The sequence below is a fragment of the Tachypleus tridentatus genome, chromosome 6 (genome assembly GCF_004210375.1).
Source record: "Tachypleus tridentatus isolate NWPU-2018 chromosome 6, ASM421037v1, whole genome shotgun sequence".
NCBI lineage: Eukaryota > Metazoa > Arthropoda > Merostomata > Xiphosura > Limulidae > Tachypleus > Tachypleus tridentatus.
The window spans coordinates 80,980,889-81,000,527 of NC_134830.1; positions in this window are offsets into that span (position 1 = coordinate 80,980,889).

Genomic DNA, 19,639 nt, shown 5'->3' on the forward strand with positions numbered 1-19,639 from the left:
GAGTAATATATATACCACCTTTTATCCACTTAAGTGACCAAATCCAACAATTTCAATTCTTTGTCGAGAATAACTCATCCTTTTCAAAGACTTACCAAATTACTCTTTTTCTTACAATAGTCGATACTATTCTCCCGTTATTACAGCTGAACTTAAATCCTGAACAGTGAAATCTAAATTAAATAAGGTAATAAACATTAAACAAAAAGTACGAAAACAATTCAAATAAACATATCTCTATCTATCAAATAACTACTGACAGATATATTACTTTGTAATATGAAATAAAAGAAGTTCATTGCACGATATCTTGCTTAATGTTGTACGTTCGCGTACAGTATGTGTGTAAAGATAAATGGTAGTGAAAGAACTCAGCCCAAACGAATCTTGAATCCACGTAAATGTATAGTAAATGCCTTAATTCTTCATGAAAGTACTTTGCGTTATGTAATACTGCATGCAAACATATAAAAAAGAGCATACAATAGGTAAGAAAAAAATATGTATTTAATATCGCGTACTCCGAATTTCATCTAAATAATACGTTAGAAACCTGAACGAAGATCAATGTGTTCTTTAGAAACCAATCAATGTTTTTCTTTGAAATATAGAAACACACTATCAAATATGGATATATGATTAGTTGCATGTAAAACATTTTATCGCTTTTCTAGTTATTCATGTTAGACCATATATGATTTTGCAAATATTTATTGGTACAGAATTAGTGTTACATTTATAATATGAGTGTATATATATATATATATCGATTAAAAATCCTCAGTAACATAACTATACACGCTAAAAAGCATTGGTGTTCAAATACACATTCTAGAATGTAAGTATTAATTATCATTTATTAATTACATGTGTGTATAAATTATCATTTACAAATATAATATCAATAGTTTAGTACATAATAAGGATTTTCTCTACATTTTTGTATGCACAATTACTTTATTCAGAATTGTATAGTTTTGAGTTATTCATTGTGGCTGTTATAATCGAAAAGTAAAATGAACATGAAACTACCATAATACTAGGAAACTGTTTCTTATGTAATACATTTTAATTGTGTTTGTTAATTGTTTGAAATATAAACCAAATATACTGTATTACATTAACTTTTTTTGTGAATATATATATTTCGAGGTTAGAAAAAATGCAACTGATTACCTAGCTGATAGTAGCAGAAAACTAATTAATTTTCTGGCTCAGTAATCTTAGTCTAGCTTGCTTTTTATGTCTCGTTTGAATTGTTCTAAAACTTTGGAAAAATACAAGTGGTAGGCAACACACACACATATACACTCATCATATGACGTTAGACCAGGATTCTTACACCTTCGGTGATTCAGACTTCCATGACTTTTTTAAAATCTTCTATAACCCTAAAAACTGATTTTCTAGGCCAAATATAACTTGAAATAAATCACGATATCCACCTTAATTCTTTATTCTATACATACTACCCGAAAGTATAAACCTATTTGATTACGAGGTCTCTTAAAAAAATACGCGGACTAACGTCATAAAACAAAAGGTACTTTATTTAGAAGTTACAGGTCTATGACCCCTTCAAAGTACTCTCCTCCCCAACGCACACACTTATCCCAACGATGTTTCCACTTGTTGAAACAGTCCTGGTACGCTTTTTTTTGTAATGTCCTCCAGCTCCTTCGTCGCATTTGCCTTAATCTCGGGAATCGTCTCAAATCTTCTTCCTTTCAAGGGTCTTTTGAGTTTGGGGAACAAGAAAAAATTGCAAGGAGCAAGGTCAGGTGAGTAGGAGGGGGTGGGGAAGAACAGTGATCGAGTGTTTGGCCAAAAACTCACGAGTTCTGAAAGCTGAATTCCGCAGCAACGCGGTGCATCTTCAATTTTTCGGTCAAAATCTCGTAACAAGATCCAACTGATATCCCACACTCTTCAGCAAGCTCCCTGACAGTAAGACGTCGATTTGCCCGCACCAGAGTGTTGATTTTGTCGACGTGTGGGTCGTCAGTTGACGTGGAAGGACGTCCATCTGCAATGGACTGTCGACCATCCTTAAAACGTTCATGCCACTTGAAACATGCCGTACGCTTCATAGCAACATCACCGTAAGCCGTGTTAAGCATAGCAATAGTTTCAGTCGCAGATTTTCCAAGTTTAACACAAAATTTCACAGCAAGTCGTTGCTCCTTCAGGTCATTCATTCTGAAATCCGCCAAACGAAAAAAATCGCACTTAAAACCGCGTAGCTAATACACAAATGAAGATATCTGCAATCGGGAAATGGCGTCGTAATCAGCTGATCTGTGCGAACCTAGCGACACCAAGCGGATTCCCCTGGAACCAACTGGGGCTGCGCAATTCAAACAGTCCGCGTATTTTTTGAACAGCCCTCGTACATGTGAAACAAAATGATAGAACATAACTTAACAATTATCATACTTTTCCTTCGTCTTTGCAATTACTTCATGTAAAATTTAATTCTAAAGACTTTTCTTTTGGCATTTTTTTCTGAAACAGTTTGATTTTGTCAAAACGCCATGTTGTCGTGTTAACAAAATAATCACCAGCCTCTACTGAGGATGCTGAATCTTTATCAAATCTTTGGCGTTTAGCAAGTTTTGCAACATTTTCAAAGATACCTTTCCTCTACCGCATATTTTCATTCAGTTAAACTGCCTTCTTCTGTTGATCGAGGTATTGGTTTTATTTCTATCTACCACTTTTAGTAGCAATGAGCAGTTCATCTGATAAAGAAATTTCCAGAATACCTCAACTGACTACACATAATCATGGATTAACCGCTGGTCAACAAGGAACACATCTTTCATGTTTTGAAGCATTAACCATTCATTCATAGAAAAATCCCTTTCACCAGTTGCTTGGCTAAGAGAGAGTATCAAAATGAATTTGACAACACGTCATAAGGACTCGTTATTCATGGCTTCGCACCTGTGTTTAAGGTCAAAATTCTTGAAGATGAAAGACTTTGGCTTTACAACTTCAGATAAAAACGCTGTTCGATTAATCGGTCACATTCTTTTGCTTTGAGACAAGAGTGGGCAGAACACTTTGAAAACTACTCTTACGATCCACCGCATCTGAGACAATTTTTAGAGGAGAAAAACAGGTAACTTTACACGTAAATGAGTATTTCAACGAACATTTCACTAGAAATTTATCAGTTAAACAGATGAAAACAAACACTTATTGCAAAATGCAAGTTTGTCTCTTGGAGTTGCCTTCTCAGTAGAAGCCACTACTTTCGTATTTTTGTTGCACATAAACAGTATCAACATGCTTAAGCAATTGGATATTTTTCGTAATGCTTAGGTGAATTTTCAGTAATATAAATGTAGTTTCTGCTTTGGATAACCAGCACATCGTGTTTTAGAATCCCTCTGCGTAGATTTCTGATCATAGACTCAAGATCACAACTGACAAAAGGTATTATAACTTGCTCAGTGTAATAATTCATCAGAAAAGGGAAGAGTTCTTTAAGTAGTGAAACATAAAATAACTTTTCTACAGAAATGATATCACTTGTTGCAGATTTCACGCTATTTAATTCTTCACTTTCTAGTACTGGTATAATAATTTGATTTGGCTTCAACTGTTATAATGTATAAGTTACTTTAAAATAAATAAAGTGTATAGAAAGACTGTGATAATTTTAAACAGGAGGATTTGTTTTATGGATTGACTTTCTTTGATTAACAGTTCAAGGTCGGAATTACCATCACAAAGAATAGTGAATCTTGAGTGAGATTTCGGACTCAGTGATACACCTATGTGATCGTGAATACGAATGGCAAAATACCGTTTAGTTTCCCAAAATAGGCGGCTTTGCAGTCACCATATATGTATTTATATACAATTCAGGAACGAAAAGAGCCAGATAGAAGATCCTTTGTGTTAAAGATATGATTTACTCTTAAGGATGGTTAAAACATTATGTTTAGTTTGACTTGTGGGTAGAACTTCCTTATTAAAGATCTAGGTTGTTTAGAAAGTATGATACGTTGTTGTCCTGGATAAGGAAGGGTCAGTGAAGCTGGGCATTTATCAACTGTGAACAATTTTATGGGAGTTTTAAATATTTTGTTCTGCAGCATTCTGGTTCAGCTTTCAATCATTTCTTAGTGTATCCATTACACAATAATATTTCATGAGAAAACAATATTAGTGTGTAAAATAAAATAAGCTGAACAGATTTTAAAGGCTCGAGCCAGCAGACTTATTATTGGGTTGATCTTATATTTTACAGGAATGAAATTATCAAACTCGATCAGCTGTTTCCTGAAAATTTTCTTTCGACGTATTGACTGTAAAACTTTTAGTATCGATTAATTAGCATAACTTAGAAAAGACAAAGTATTATTTTCTCCAATTTCTTAGGTAGATTGTATAGTCGACCGTTGCGAGTATGATACATGTTTAAAAATCTGGAATAACTTCAACTGCCCTTTATGTAACTGGTGCATTATATAATCATTGAGTACAACAAAATTTCGGTGCACACATATTACACCCTGTAATGTTCTAAAAGTCTTCCCGTCTGACTGAAAATGCATTTATTGACCTAATTATTGTTTCTAAATTCCAGTCATAAGTACTGAAAACAATACAAAGAGTCTCATGGTCTGTGTGAAGACCACAAGACCCAGTATTGGTTAAAAATGGGTCAATTTGGACCATCCGTTTCTATTTGTAAAAGATGACGGGTATTAAACGTCGATTGTGAGAATTGGTTTCAGACGTCATTAGTTCATGTTTGGTAAAAAAATGCGGAATCAAGAACTTTAGTCATGATGAGATTAGTTTTCGGAGTCAAAGTACCGGAGGTACACATCAAATTGTTCTTCTTAATTTTTACCGTTTAATGATTTGTGTATAAGAGCACAAATTCCTGATCTTTATCAAGGTTTTGATAAAAATTTGAGTATATGGGGCAATCAGAAACGAACTACTTATGTATATTTGTTTCATAAAAGATAACTTGGAATAAATTTTACTCTCTGGGAACATCTTTTTAAACAGTTAATATATTAATGAATTCACAACATAATTTAAATCTTTCAATGGAATTGTGGTGTACAATGTTGTAAAATCAAATATTTTTCACTTGATCACAGTTTATATATTTTAAAATGGATTAATTATTTCTTTATTATCCAAAACGTATTTCTTATAATATTTACATTTTTATCAAATAAAATTTATTTAATTAAATGCCTATTTGTTTGATAATTGTTCTTATTGAACTAGAAATAAAACTAACTTTAAGCACAGATTTACAGAGTTTAGAAATAGCATATATAAAAGGTAAATTTAGAAACGAATTTGGCCTAGAATAAAGTTTTTATAAGCTTTAATGATATTATTAATGGGAAGATTGAAAAAAGCGAAATAAATAAATGAAAGACTGGAAATTCAGAAAATAGAAAAACAAACTGAAAAAGAAAAGGAAAGGAAAAACCGAATAGACTGAAAATAGAGACGATTTAAAGTTAAATTTCCAAGCTCACCCAACAGAAAAAAAAAGGACCGAAGAATGACAATGGAGTCAGGGTCAGTCTTCCCAAACTGTCCAAATTTGATGAACAGAAAAATGATGCTTTCCTGGAGAAGTATAAAAGATTTATCGAAAACCAAAACAGAAACAATGGCATTTGGGCTGTCTATCTCACCCTCTTATCATAATGAAAGGCCTACAAGTATATATAAGTATAACGTAATAAAATGCTATGGAGTATGACAAGTTAAAAGTGGCATTACTAAAATGCTATGATTTTACGGAGGAACGTTTCCATTGGAATTGTCCCCTGCTGGGACAGCGTTAAGTTTTCGGATTAACAATGCTAAAATCAGGTGTTCGATTCCCCTCGGTAGACATAACAGATAGCCTGATGTAACTTTGCTATAAGAAAAACAAAACTATTGGAACTTCAGAGAAGTTAAATATGGACTGAAAAAATGTATATTAGTTTGTGGAACGTTTATGGCAATACCATGGCCAAATACGAAAATAGTTTTGAGAACCTGGTAGGTCTACTACATATATTAAAAGTTAATGATCACGTGCACTGAACTGACATGTTTCTGTTCCACAAGGATAAAGCACACAAAGATACGGTGAGATAATAAAGCTAACTGAACAATAATGAAAGCCCATGAAGGGAGTATGACTGGCATATTTAAAAACAACCATTTAAAGTCAAAATAAGGAATGGCTGACCAGAGACAGGATGCCACCAAGGGTGGCAAAAGTAAAAAGAAAAAAATAAAGAAGAGATGCTATGTTTGTTATAAAATGTGCTATCTGCATAATTAAACAGTGCACATCTGATGGTCAGTTCAAGTCAAAAAATGAATCAACAACGACAATACTCATCAGAATATATGAGGTGCCACGAAACAACAACATACCAGTAGGTGAAGGCTATGCTAGGAACTAGAAGGTCCTATGAGACATTAGGCACAGCAATGGAGCAGAAAGATCCAGTTAGTATCTAATAATCAGATGATAAGCAAGATGAATTTGTGTGTGCTAAAACAGTGACAAGGTTTTCCATAGTAAGAATAAAGGTGGGCACATTATATTATGTGGGATACGTTGAAATCATATGTATAAAAGGATCTATATATGACTCGGTAATTGGAAATATACCACAATGTAGAAGTTTAGAGGAACCAAATAGAAAGGAGACTGAGGAGGCATCTTCATTTAGTACAAGAGTTCAGGAAAAGAGAAACAAGCAAGATATGAAGCTCTTTCGAGCCTCAAAAAGTGACATACCAAATGTAGGTCTATGGGAACTGAATGAAGCAAAGAAAGAATTTGCACTGCAGAAACTTTGGGATAGCGTCAGAGAGAAAATGGAAAAAAGCAGAATAGTGGATCAGAAAGGAGTACTGTACTGGATTTATCAATGCAGTTCTGATGGAGACGTTGAACAGATCCTAGTACCAACAGAATGCCGGACACAAGTGATGAAGTTGGCTCACGAGTCGATTGTGGAAGGACACCTGGAAACAAAGTAAATGATAGATAGAATCACCAGCAACTTCCATTGGCCAGGGCTCTTCAAGTATGTCATGTGACATCTTCCAACTGACAATACATGGAGAGAAGGTAGCTAATGTGCCAACGGGTGAGATGCGTCTCATATAAGAGCTAATCAACAAGGTAGCTGGGAATTAGATTGGACCACTACCACCTTCATCTAACAATGGTAACCGATACATGTTGACTGTAGTTGACTATGCAAGATGTTATCCAGAAACTATAGCATTGTAAAAGAGAGAGAGAGAGAGTAAAAAAAAGCCCTCCTTGAAATATTCTGTAGTGTAGACTTCCCTAAAAAAAGAAGTACTGAGTGGCAGAGGGGCCCAGTTTATCTCATAACTGATAAAAGAAGTGTGCGGACTCATTAGTACTAAGCAGCACTTTACCATTCCATATATCTAGATGTAATGAACTATGTAAGAGTTAATGGAGTTCTAATGAACATATTGAAAAAGATGTGTTAAAAAGGCAATGGGACTGGGGCAGATATTATTTTAAACCAAGAGGATTGCATGATGTCCATTTATTGTTGAACTTTATCATCAACAAGACACAGGCACCTACTGTAAAGAATCCTGGCTAATATAAAAAGTCGTCAAGGAGATCTTCTCTTGAATTTCACATTTTCTAGATTGTACATAAATGAAGGAATTGTTGATGGCACAGCATAATTTCCCAAATATCATGAAACTGCATTTGATTGTACCAATTAAGAAATATTTTTCACGATTTAATTGACACTAGATAGTAGTTTGAAATAATGTATTACATTTGTAATAAGTTATTTTTCTATTCCTAATATATTGTTTTAAGTTATTTCACTATGAGGTATTGATGAAAGTTGTTAATACATGCCTGTAATCATTGCCATTTTATCAGTGAAGCAATGTATCCAAAAACTTACATTTGGTTGAAATTATCAATAATATAACTTGAAAAATAAAAGGATGGCATGTTAGGTTAATGATAGATTAGAATAAAAAATCTGAACTTATTATATACTATGCACTTAAAAACTACATGCAGTGAAATGCTCACTGCAGATGGGTGAATATTTGGAATCCAATACTTTCTATCTGTAACAGTCATCCACTTATAATAGAAATCTAAGAGGAAATGGTATGTTTTGGGTTTTCAAAACACAATATAAGTGGTAACAATAACTATTTATGATTGCAAATTTGTTGTTGATTAACAATAACATGTTAAAAGCGCATTAATTTATTCTTCCTTTAGACTTATATATTCGTACCGTCAATCATTACTTTGTACTACGGTATAATTCCAGTACATTTTACATATGGACCAATAGGAAGTCTTTGTACGCTTATACGTTCTTGGAACATCTGAAATTTTAAATCCAACTACAGTTGCATATTTGTATAATCTTCCCTTCCAGCAACTGAATGCGTGAACAAATTATACAAATCAATATTAAGCTTAAGCTGTTCTATTTCATTACCCTATTCTGCAAAACCTTTGGAAAATCTATTATGCAGGACGTGAGTGCTGTGGGGTTAAATGTTAGCTAGCTCGATTTTTGTTTCGCCTAACGTGATTCACAAGTTTGCTCTTCACAGAGAAAGACAGATATCTAATGTTTTCATAGAAATACTAATGCCAGAAGTTAATTCTTTGAAACTGAACGGTATGTAATGTTGAAAATCTATAAACGTTCCTGGTCAAATTCTATAATTTTTTGATTAATAAGCGATAATCACAATTATTGTTTCCGAGGCTACTAGTATATTGATTGTAGATGACCAATAATATAGAACAGTCTCTTGGCGCCCTGTGATTATTTGCTCGTGATTCTCGTACGTTCAATAACGTTCGAATCTACGCTAGTGTCTTCATAAACCACACATTATTGATTGCTGTTTTCGAGGATTCTCTGCAAATTTTAGAAAAGGCGAGACTTGGGCAATACGCATCCAACAATATATGTCACATGCATCAAACCGAAACAAACTTAAGTATAAAAATAAAGTAAAACAGTAAATCTATTACACTATCAAATGAGATAGAAAGGAACCATCTTAAATGCAGTAACATCTTTAACATAAAGACATCAAAGGGTATCGAAAGGTGAAACAAGTGAAGCGACCAACAAGTGCATCCATCCATAGTGACCCAAAACAATTTGGTAGTGCACACGAGGTAAATTGAGTGAAAGCTTAGGGACACTGTGAACACATTAATGAGGACTTAAGTTAACTGGTTTAACTATAAATCCAAAACTCAACCTCTGGGAACTGTTATCCATGTGAGAGTAGAATGAAGGATCTTAATCATTATGATGGCATGCTCCAAGGCTACAACATCCCTCACTCAAACCTGTGTACAGATGGAGTATCTGCTTGGAAGATATTGATGATGTAATTGATGATCATGAAACCCTATATTAATAAACAAACCAAACCCAATTTATTCAATCTAAGAAGTGGCAGGGATGAGAAGTAATCCCTTTCTGATTTACCAAGGTAGTCCATAACTTAGTACAGTAGGTTTATGAAGCAAAGATATGGTGAAGAACAACTTACAAGTGATCTTTTGCAATAATTAATCTCTTGTTTATGTGACTAGAATGAACAGTGTGTTTTTTGGCCATGGAAATTATGAAAGTAAAGTAAAAGTGGCCTCACAATGTAGGTTTTAATACAATTTTAAGTGACTGAAGTTAACTTGGAGAGGCACCACTCGCCAAAGAGTGGGATCCTAGTCAAAACACGGGACAGGTTTGTTATAAATAATATATATATATAAAACATAAGAAATAAAACTTACCCAGACACAACCTTACTGAAGAATGAAAGGTAGCTGCGACAGGCCGACGACAAATGCAGTCAGGACTTTCTGCCACGTTCAAACTCTGTCAACGTTTTAACCTTTGCCATGTTTCTACACAATGTAACACAGGAGATGTCAGTGGGAGATGTTGACAACGCTAATGCTTGAACACAATGACTAAATTTCGTTACGTGTTTACCGATGAACGCTTCGTTTCGGTATGGTCTTAAACTTTTAACCAGCTAGTATTTAGGCTAATTTCATAGTGTTCACATTTTTCCTATTAAATACTAAAAAGGTTTTTTATTTTCCCTTTTCTTATTTTCATCTTTCGAAGCTCTACTCAAATAAGTGGTTGAGTCTAACAGCACAAAATGCATATTTTTTCTTTATGTTCATTGGCCTTAAGATTTTGGCCAGCAGTGAATGTCCACGTTTTATACTCTTCATCTCTCTCTTAGACCTGTCCTTAGGTAATTGGCAATTAAAAGTAATTTGAAACCAATCGTATGGTTGACTCAAAAGATGACCCACGAGACAATTAATTTCACTTTATTCTTAAAACACATCACATAGATAACAGAAACCATTTAACAAAGAACAAGCAATTCGCAGATACGTACTTATAGAGGTGAAAATTAGTAACAAATAAAGAAACAATAGCATTGAAGATACACAATACTGACTTTAATAATGAAAATTACAGAATTAGAGAACATTTAAAACATATAATAATTCAAGATTTCACAAGGTAGGAAACATCTTTTAACACTGATTAATGTAACTGCAGCATAATGTAAAACAATGAAAATTAAACATTTTAATGATTATACCGACAATGAAAGTAAAACCTCTCTAATAATGAGATACATACATAAAATTAAATCAATTACACAAACAAAATGTAAGTTTTAAGATCAGTCAAAATAAGCGAGCCTATATGGAAAGATGTAAGGCCCCAGTAATCATGCTAATATATATTTTAGCTGCAACATACTTTAAATCCTTGCTGTTCAGTCACCTTATTCACATTAATGATTCACAATTAAGCCTAATATGGTATCTCTCTATCCATCGTGATTGCCCCTCTCACCATCTCATCTATAAAATCATTCTGAATCACTTCAAAAAATCATTATTTACAATTCTGGTTATATTACACAAGTTATCATTGACCTCATCACACTCCTTAGGCGGCCTGTACCAATTAACAATTATGTTCATGTTCACACATCAATGCCCTGATTATAGCCTAAATACGTTACGCTCAACTTCTTGACCATTAACTTTTATGTCTTCATCCCAAACAGGTACATTTCGTCCCTTATATAAAGGGCCACTGAAGTGTTTGCTTGTTTTGGAATTTTGCGCAACACTATAGGAGGACTATCTGCGCTAACCGTCCCTAATTTAGTAGTGTAAGACTAGAAGAAAGGCAACTAGTTATCGCCACCCACCGCCAACTCTTAGGCTACTCTTTTACCAACGAATAGTGGGATTTACCATGACATTATAACACCCTCACAGCTGAAAGGGCTAGTATGTTTGGTGTGATTGGGTATCCAATCCGCAATTCTCAGATTACGAATTGAGAGCACTATCTACCTGGCCTTGCCAAGCTTCCAGTAAAGTGACCCATCTCAATCTTCTAAAGAGTATCACTATTAAATAATTGTAACATGTAATTTCAAACTAATTCCTATTGTCAGGATTCTCCAAGTCTAGCCAATTACAAACAAAGTGCCTCACTTCCACTCACATATATAGCTGTTCTAGTTCAGTGCTGTCCAATATTTCAGTATTTGCCAAAACATTTTCACATACCACGAGCCTTTCATTCGCTCTCACACCTCGATTCACATGTTTTAACTGATTCTTTCATGCAAGATTGCCAAATTTTACTTACTATGATTTATCTCGGTGGAGTCTCCAATTTATTAGGTTACGTATTACGAGTTCAAATAGCCTACAACAGAGTTTATTGTAATTTAGATTTAGAAGCTAAATAAATGTCCATATGTATAAACTTTTTATATTTGCCAATAAAATTGATACACACAGCTGTTTTTCTTAAATAAATATATTTTAATGTACAAATAATAATACAAGTTATAATAACAAGTATTAAAAGTAATTATCACAAAAAATGATTTATATACAAAAGTTTTACAAACTTACAAACAATATTGAATCTTTTCTCAGGGTTGAAACTGGATATTTTATCGACGGTTTGCTATGAGTGAATTGATTTCGAGTTGATATCAGTACGATTTACTTAATGGGAAGCTAGGTAGCTCTTTATAACTGAAGTTATATAATGTATTCGTAGAAATACTAACATTTAAAGTTAATCCACTGCAGTTAAATGGTTTGTAGTATTCGATACCTATAAACGTTCCTCGTAAAAAATCTTTAGTTTCCTGATTGATAGGTATTAACAACAGTTACAGCTTCGGAGGTTTATAAAATACAAACTGTAGCAAACCAACAACATATACTGTCTCTCCACGTTGTGTTGACTACCTTTTATAAGCTTAAAAGGAGAGTTTCTAGAAATTTCAGCTAAGATCCAACAACATGCTAGTGCTTTCATAAAATGAACGTCGAACCAGATCAAGGCCCTTACGGACGCAGAATGCAGCTCAAGAACAATAAGACGGAATTTACGACAGAAAGGCTTTTAAAACCGTAAACGTCTTCAAAGGCCATGCCTCCTTCCACACTACGAAACAGCTAGGTTAAACTTTGCTGAGAAGCACCAAACATGGGACGTAGAAAAGTGGAAGAAGGTTTTGTTCTCTGATGAGAAACAATTTAACCTGGATGGTCCAGATGGCTTCCAACGTTACTGGCACGATAAAGATATCCCACCGGAGACATTTTCTACACGACACAGTGGAGGAGGTTTCAATATGATCTGGGGTGCTTTCTCCTTCCATGGAACAATGGAGCTTCAGGTTATACAAGGGTGTCAAACAGCAGCTGACTACATTAGCATGTTGGAGAGAGCATTCTTATTGATTGAAGTCCCTCGCTTGTGTAGAAATGATTGAATAATTCAGCAGGACAACGCTGCAATCCACAATACTTGCAGGACAAAGGACTTTTTCATGGCGAATAACGTGATTCTTTTGGACAAACCAGCGTGTTCGCCCGAACTGAACTCCACTGAAAATGTTTGAGGTGGATGGCAAGGGAAGTCTATAGAAATGGATGTCAATTCCGAATAGTGCATGATCTTTGTGAAGCCATCTTCACCACTTGGAATAACATTCCAGCCAGTCTTCTGCAAACGCTTGTATCGACCATGCCAAAGCGAATGTTTGCAGTTATTCACAATGACGACCGTGCAACTCACTACTGAGACTTCTTGTTGGGCATTTTTTACCCTGTTTAGGACCTCTTTTTGGTATGATCTTAAACTTTTGACCAGCTAGTATTTAGGCTAATTTTATAGTGTTCGCCTTTTTTCTATTAAATGATAAAGAAGTTGTTTATTTTTAGTTTCCATTTTCTTATTTTCATCTTTCGAAGCTCTACTCAGATAAGGGGTTGAATGAGTCTAACAACGCAAAATGCATATTTTTTCTTTATATTAAATGGCCTTAAGATTTTGGCTAGCAGAGTATCATGCGTTTTTTATTTTCTATAATAATATACATTATTTTTTTTAGTATTTTCTGTACTTTAATGATAACTACATGTGGCACATGAAGTTACATTTGTTTTATCCAATTGCTTCATTTCTTTGTTTTCTTGTAGATGGCGTGTCCTCTGCCCACAGGGACATTTCATTATACTCAGGCAGGGGTGTGCAACAGGCGGCCCGCGGGCCACAACCCGACCCGCCAAGCCATTTAGTGTGGCCCTAGTTGTTGTAATCTAACCATGTGGCCTGATCTGTAATCCAACGCAAATGGAATATTTTTAAAAGCATCGATCCTACGGGATTCCCAGGCTTCGACTCGACAAACTTCTAAAATTATCTTTGCTAGAGAGGAGCAGGCCGAATTCGATTGGTCGGCCTCCTTAGGGCATGAATAGGTGACGTGCACTAGCACTATTGTCTACGACTCAACGTCATGTCCTGAACCTCGCCTTCGCCCGCTGGCGACAATTTTCCCTAACCTCTGCTGTCTGTCATTCATTATTGGTGAAAATTTTATTACCTTTTACAGTTACTACAAGAGATTGAAGGTAAATTGATTATTATTTAGCATATTGTTGTGACTTTACTGAATTTATTAAAATTTTTGCTTTCAGATGCATCTGATTCTATGTACAGTGTGACCTCGTTATTCGCGGGGTTACGTTCTTTACCCTCCGCGAATAGCGAAAAACCGCGAATATTGGATGCAGTTTTAAAACGTATATGTATGCGATTATATACTATATGAAATGCTTCCCAAACACTAATGATACTTATACTCATTGATGCAGTAATAATGTAGCAATATTGCATACTGTTATGTATTTCACTAAATTGTACCGTGCGTTACCGGGCTGTGCTTTGCCGTTTGCGTTGTTGGGGAAGCTGAGGCAGTCAGCCAATAGCAGTCAATCTTGTTTGGTGAAGACGACAATTGATAAAACGGCTTGATTGAGTAAATACAACAGAAATCTCCTCGAAAAGCCCTTTCAGTATCTGTGACCAACAAAACGCAGTTCGCGCATAACCCGCGAATATGCGGGGCCGCGAATGGCGAACCGCGAATAGGCGAGGTCACACTGTACTTTGCTATTCTCAATTAATTTAAGTACCGGAAGGCTATGATCAGGATGCCAATTTAGAAACATGTGTTTCTGTCCATAAGAGGTTCCATGTGTAAATAAATTCTATGTTTTTTTCTACTTTGCTATTTTCGTGAGAATAATTTTTGTTTTGATTTCAGGGCTAGTAAAATGTCAGCAGTTAAGAAACGAAAATTGATGATGAGGAAGGTTATTCAACAGTGAATGGTGCACAAAATATCTTGTTGTCCCACATAATCAAGGTGTTGTCTGCCTCGTCTGTCAAACTACAATTGCAGTCATGAAAGAGTACAATATTAAGCGACATTACGCAACCACTCCTCCCAGTTTGATGAAATTGTTGGTCAGGCACGAAAGGACAAAATTGAACATTTAAAACATCCATTGAAAAGCAACAAGGTGTTTTACCACTTTCAAGAAAAATTCAGAACTGGTGACAAAACTGAGTTTTAAGCTTTGTGAATGTATGGCAGAAAGGAAAGCCTTTCAGTGATGGAGAATTTATTAAAATTGTTTAACAATATTCACAGAATATGCATGTCAGAGAAAAAATATTTGGTGGAGCAAACTAGCCTTTCCCGCTTTACTGTCTCACGCAGGACAAAGATCTTTCAGAGGACATCAAAAAAACTTTGAAAGAGATTGAATTCGTGTGAAGCTTTCAGTCTGGCTTTGGATGAAAGCACTGATATCAATGACACATCCCAACTTGTCATTTTCATCAGAGCTGTTACTGCAGGCTTTGATGTTTTCGAAGAGTTTTAGATATGGCAAGCCTTTCCTCCACAACCACAGGACAGGATATTTGTGAACAAGTGCTTAAGGTTGTAGAAAAGTTTGAACTGAATCCTTATAAATTATGTGGTGTTACAACAGATGGTGCTCCTTCCATGACAGGTGGGACAAATGGATTCACCAAGAAATTTCTAACTGCAATTGGAGCACAAGACGTAGTTGTAAGCCATTGCATTATTCACCAAGAGCTTGTGCACCAAAGTTCTGGATTTTGCAGAAGTCATGAAAAATGTCGTCCAATGCGTAAATTATATTCGAACACGAGGATTAAATCATCGACAATTTAAAACTTTTTAGATGAGCTGGACAGTGAGTATTCAGATGTTTTGTACTTCTCTGCTGTAAGTTGGCTTAGTAGAGCTGCTACTTTGAAGAGATTCTGGAATCTGCGAGAGGAGATTAAGTTCTTCATGGAGAGCAAACGTCAGAATGTGGACTTCTTGAGCAATGAGAACTGGCTGAATGACTTAGCATTCCTCACAGACATTACACAGCATCTGTCTGATTTAAACTTAAAACTACAAGGGAAAAGTCAACTTGTGAATAAGTTGTTTGAGCATATTTGTGCTTTTGAGAAGAAATTGGAACTTTTCAGGTTCAGTTGAGAAGAGCCATATTGACCCATTTTACATGTCTTGCAACCAGGAAACTGGAATTTCTAATCTGGATTGCACCAAATATGGAACCAGTGTACAAAAGCTGCGTGATGAGTTTGCAAACAGATTTCCAGATTTCAGACAAACTGAAATTAGATTGAAATTGTTCGCTCAACCTTTTGATTTGGCAGTGGAAGACAGTCCTGATGATTGCCAAATGGAACTCATTGAACTGCAGGCTGACATGGACACTAAAAGGAAATTCTCTGAAAACAGTTTGCTAGACTTTTACAAACTCTGTGTACGTGAAAAGTTTCCCAATTTGTCCCGTCATGCACAAAGAATTGCCTCCCTTTTTGGTAGCACCTACTGCTGTGAGCAATTTTTCTCCAAAATGAAGCTCATCAAAACCAAAGATTGCATACCCCCAGAGACAACAGGTTGATCATCTTACTGGATCAATAAATAACTTTCCCTCCCTCAAGAGGAATCTCTGCTTAATGTATGCTTGTTCTAGAATGTAAACTTACTTTCTTTGTTTCGTTGAAACTATCACCTTATTTCACGAGAGCATTCGCTGGTTATCAGTTTTAGTTGACCTCATAATCGACCAGACGACGATATTTCAGTGTTAACCTGCTCAATCTAGATCCGACATGCTATAATGCAGGGGTGTGCAACATTTTTCGTCGGTGGGCCATATAACCAACTTCATCAATCAAGCGGGGCCACTTAAAAAACAAGCTTATTCGTGTACATGCACAATAAATTAAAAAAAATTCTCAAAATGCAAGCAATAATATTTTATATTTTTGCATGAGTGATCATTTTAGTGCGACACTTGAAATTTAGAGTCCTTGCAGAGCTTGTCAATATCAGCTTTGACAGAAGTGGTTGCCACTCTTAACTGACTGGTCAAATGTTCATCAGTCAGCTGACTTCTACATTTGGTTTTGATGAGCTTCATTTTGGAGAAAATTGCTCACAGCAGTAGGTGCTACCAAAAGGGAGGCAATTCTTTGTGCATGACGGGACAAATTGGGAAACTTTTCACGTACACAGAGTTTGTAAAAGTCTAGCAAACTGTTTTCAGAGAATTTCCTTTTAGTGTCCATGTCAGCCTGCAGTTCAATGAGTTCCATTTGGCAATCATCAGGACTGTCTTCCACTGCCAAATCAAAAGGTTGAGCGAACAATTTCAATCTAATTTCAGTTTGTCTGAAATCTGGAAATCTGTTTGCAAACTCATCACGCAGCTTTTGTACACTGGTTCCATATTTGGTGCAATCCAGATTAGGAAATTCCAGTTTCCTGGTTGCAAGACATGTAAAATGGGTCAATATGGCTCTTCTCAACTGAACCTGGAAAAGTTCCAATTTCTTCTCAAAAGCACAAATATGCTCAAACAACTTATTCACAAGTTGACTTTTCCCTTGTTGTTTTAAGTTTAAATCAGACAGATGCTGTGTAATGTCTGTGAGGAATGCTAAGTCATTCAGCCAGTTCTCATTGCTCAAGAAGTCCACATTCTGACGTTTGCTCTCCATGAAGAACTTAATCTCCTCTCGCAGATTCCAGAATCTCTTCAAAGTAGCAGCTCTACTAAGCCAACTTACAGCAGAGAAGTACAAAACATCTGAATACTCACTGTCCAGCTCATCTAAAAAAGTTTTAAATTGTCGATGATTTAATCCTCGTGTTCGAATATAATTTACGCATTGGACGACATTTTTCATGACTTCTGCAAAATCCAGAACTTTGGTGCACAAGCTCTCTTGGTGAATAATGCAATGGCTTACAACTACGTCTTGTGCTCCAATTGCAGTTAGAAATTTCTTGGTGAATCCATTTGTCCTACCTGTCATGGAAGGAGCACCATCTGTTGTAACACCACATAATTTATAAGGATTCAGTTCAAACTTTCTACAACCTTAAGCACTTGTTCACAAATATCCTGTCCTGTGGTTGTGGAGGAAAGGCTTGCCATATCTAAAACTCTTCGAAAACATCAAAGCCTGCAGTAACAGCTCTGATGAAAATGACAAGTTGGGATGTGTCATTGATATCAGTGCTTTCATCAAAGCCAGACTGAAAGCTTCACACGAATTCAATCTCTCTTTCAAAGTTTTTTGATGTCCTCTGAAAGATCTTTTGTCCTGCGTGAGACAGTAAAGCGGGAAAGGCTAGTTTGCTCCACCAAATATTTTTCTCTGGACATGCATATTCTGTGAATATTGTTAAACAATTCTTAATAAATTCTCCATCACTGAAAGGCTTTCCCTTTTCTGCCATACATTCACAAAGCTTAAAACTCAGTTTTGTCACCAGTTCTGAATTTTTCTTGAAAGTGGTAAAAACACCTTGTTGCTTTTCAATGGATGTTTTAAATGTTCAATTTTGTCCTTTCGTGCCTGACCAACAATTTCATCAAACTGGGAGGGTGCTTAGTTGCGTAATGTCGCTTAATATTGTACTCTTTCATGACTGCAATTGTAGTTTGACAGACGAGGCAGACAACACCTTGATTATGTGGGACAACAAGATATTTTGTGCACCATTCACTGTTGAATAACCTTCCCTCATCATCAATTTTCGTTTCTTAACTGCTGACATTTTACTAGCCCTGAAATCAAAACAAAAATTATTCTCACGAAAATAGCAAAGTAGAAAAAAACATAAATTTATTTACACATGGAACCTCTTATGGACAGAAACACATGTTTCTAAATTGGCATCCTGATCATAGCCTTCCGGTACTTAAATTAATTGAGAATAGCAAAATACAGTGTGACCTCGCCTATTCGCGGTTCGCCATTCGCGGCCCGCATATTCGCGGGTTATGCGCGAACTGCGTTTTGTTGGTCACAGATACTGAAAGGGCTTTTCGAGGAGATTTCTGTTGTATTTACTCAATCAAGCCGTTTTATCAATTGTCGTCTTCACCAAACAAGATTGGACTGCTATTGGCTGACTGCCTCAGCTTCCCCAACAACGCAAACGGCAAAGCACAGCCCGGTAACGCACGGTACAATTTAGTGAAATACATAACAGTATGCAATATTGCTACATTATTACTGCATCAATGAGTATAAGTATCATTAGTGTTTGGGAAGCATTTCATATAGTATATAATCGCATACATATACGTTTTAAAACTGCATCAATATTCGCGGTTTTCGCTATTCGTGGGAGGGTAAAGAACGTAACCCCGCGAATAACGAGGTCACACTGTACATAGAATCAGATGCATCTGAAAGCAAAAATTTTAATAAATTCAGTAAAGTCACAACAATATGCTAAATAATAATCAATTTACCTTCAATCTCTTGTAGTAACTGTAAAAGGTAATAAAATTTTCACCAATAATGAATGACGGACAGCAGAGGTTAGGGAAAATTGTCGCCAGCGGGCGAAGGCGAGGTTCAGGACATGACGTTGAGTCGTAGACAATAGTGCTAGTGCACGTCACCTATTCATGCCCTAAGGAGGCCGACCAATCGAATTCGGCCTGCTCCTCTCTAGCAAAGATAATTTTAGAAGTTTGTCGAGTCGAAGCCTGGGAATCCCGTAGGATCGATGCTTTTAAAAATATTCCATTTGCGTTGGATTACAGATCAGGCCACATGGTTAGATTACAACAACT